At 59.5% G+C, this 2,401-nt stretch overlaps 1 protein-coding gene across 1 annotated transcript in view; it reads right to left on the bottom strand.

The window, feature by feature from the left end:
* LOC103806704 (small conductance calcium-activated potassium channel protein 3-like) overlaps positions 1-2,401 on the bottom strand; it is a gene marked incomplete at both ends in the record, with an annotated part of 3,674 nt that overhangs the window by 771 nt on the left and 502 nt on the right. The window lies entirely within an intron of this gene.

The raw sequence follows: 2,401 nt of genomic DNA, 5'->3' as shown, positions 1-2,401 counted from the left end.
CCCCCAGCCGAGGCTGTGGTGCCACAGAGCACCAGCACAACCACCCCAGCCCCTCCACTCCTGCCAGTGCTGCTCTGGTGTCACTGACAGCCACCACACCCGAGGGGCAGGGGAGGTTTTTGGGGGGGGACCGGCCAGTTTTTGGGGAGGGAACTGCCACAGTCAGAGCATCCAGCTGCTGGCAGCGATGGGATCCGGTTGTCATGGCAACCGCCGGTTCATCCTGGGTACACCAGCTCCGCTCCCACCGCCAGCGATGGAGTCGGGGTCCCCACAGGAGCAGCTCAGGCTGGGACCCTCGGGAATGCCACAAGAGCCTTGGGAATCCCATCCTGCCTCGTCAGGGCCATCCTGAGCCTGCCCCGAGGCTGCCACCAGCTCCTCCCTGGGGTGACATCCGTGTCACCCACAGCAGCAGGGACATGCTCGGGGCCTCTCTGCAAGCAACACTTGGCAAAGACACCACTAGGAAGGGACGAGAGGGTGACGTGACTATCGTCACTGGTGTGTCCTCGACCCTGCAAGCACAAAGCCACACTGGCTTGGCCAAGGGTCCAGGAGCTTTTGCAGCCACTCCAGCCAGGGCAGTGGGTGAGAAGTGGAGGGGGGCATGGTCCCAGTGGCACTGTGCCCAGGAACAACCCTCCCACCCTGCCAGAGGCCCCAGAGCACCTGTGCCTGTCCCCCCCCCGGGCACAGCACGTAGGGCTGTCCCTGGGAACGGCCAGAGCCACCAGGCTGGACACGGAGTGGCCATCCCGGCCACCTCCCCCTCTGTGGGGAAAGCTCTGCTCCTTTTAGCTGCTTTGTTTGAGAAGTTGTTTATAAAAACGCTCCAAGCTGTCAAGGGAGATCCTCAGGCATTTAGCTAGCTGACAGCCCATTCCTTCCTGGAAAAGGGTGTTAAAATAAACAAATTAGCAGGAGGAAAAAGGCAGGAGCCTTTTGGCTGCGTGGTGGGGGGTTGCCATAGGCCAGGGCAGGGAAGGGAAGGAGCAGGAGGGGATTTGGGCAGGTTCCCCCCGTGCCAGCCCCTCTTGGCCCTGCACCTGCAAGCATCGATGTGGGTTTCCATGGAAACCCAGTGTGTCCAGTGGTACCCAAGGAGGCATCCCCAGCACCACTGGTTCCAGCAGGGGATGGAACAAGTGTGTCAGCCACCACATCTCCAGACAAGCAAAGCCCAAGTAAAGCCACCGAGACACCATGTGGGGGCAAAAGCTACACCAAAAGGCACAAACAGCCCCAGGCACTCTAAGGACAGGGGCAAGGAGAGCTCTGCTCCCCCAATCCCTCTGAGTAGAGCTGGCAGCTCTGACAGCACTGTGCTCCTTCATGTGCTGTGGTGATAACGGGATGCTGGCAGGGGATGGCACTTTCTGCACCTCTCCTGGGCATCAGCACCATCACCAGAGTGATGTCCCAGCCCCAGAGAGACTGAGGCACGGGAAGAGCTTCAACTATCCCAAAGACCTAATTAACACAGTTAGGAGGATTATAGAATCACAGACTGGTTTGGGTTGGAAAGGACCCTAAAGCTCATCTTGTTCCACCCCCTGCCATGAGCAGGGACACCTTCCACTAGCCCAGGCTGCTCCAAGCCCAGTCCAACCTGGCCTGGAGCACTTCCAGGGATGGGGCACCCACAGCTTCTCTGAGCAAGAGAGGAAGAGGGAATGCTGAGGGAAGAGTCTGAAGTCACTGTTCTTTCCCAGAAGCCAGGAGGTCTGACAGAGCCACAGCCAGGCCAGCACAGTCCTCAGTTGGGTGAGAGCTGAAGATTTATAGCTCTGGAAGCCCCATTCCTTCCCAACTGGGCTGTCAGCAATGCCATTATAACACCTAAGAGATAACAGTGTGATCACAGCCAGCACAGCTTTGTCTGGAGCAGATCAAGTCCCACTGATCTCATTCCCTTCCTTGCCAGTGTCACTGGGCTGGCAGAGCAGCCAGGTGAGGATCAGAGGACCACGGTGAGGTTCAGGCCCTGTGTGCAGAGGGACAGCAGTGGGATTTCAGCTCAGGTCACGGGGGGAGAGGTGGGATGAGAGGGTGGACGCTGTGTTTGCACAACACACAGCCAAGAACAACAAGCGGAGGAAGCGGCGAGTGCCGGGGCAGGGCCCTCCCAGCTGACCCCGGCCGCCGCCACCCCGGGGTAAATATTATTCCAGCAGAAACCAGAGCTCTCAAATATTTGCTTTGAGCAACTCACCTCCAGGCTCAGTCCCCAAGGGCAGGCTGAGCTGCAGTGGGGGCAGGCAGGGAACAGGATGCTGCCTCCAGCCTCACACCTGCACAGCCACCCTGTCCCCCACCCTGAGAGGGACCAGGTGGGGTCACGGTGTGCTCAGGGCTGGGAGTTTTGTCATCCCTTCCCGGGATGCTCCTTCTCCTGAGC

The sequence above is a fragment of the Acanthisitta chloris genome, unplaced genomic scaffold, assembly GCF_000695815.1.
Source record: "Acanthisitta chloris isolate BGI_N310 unplaced genomic scaffold, ASM69581v1 scaffold24227, whole genome shotgun sequence".
Classification (NCBI taxonomy): Eukaryota; Metazoa; Chordata; class Aves; order Passeriformes; family Acanthisittidae; genus Acanthisitta; species Acanthisitta chloris.
Note: the sequence above shows the minus strand (reverse complement) of the source record. Positions and strands in the feature narration are given on the sequence as shown.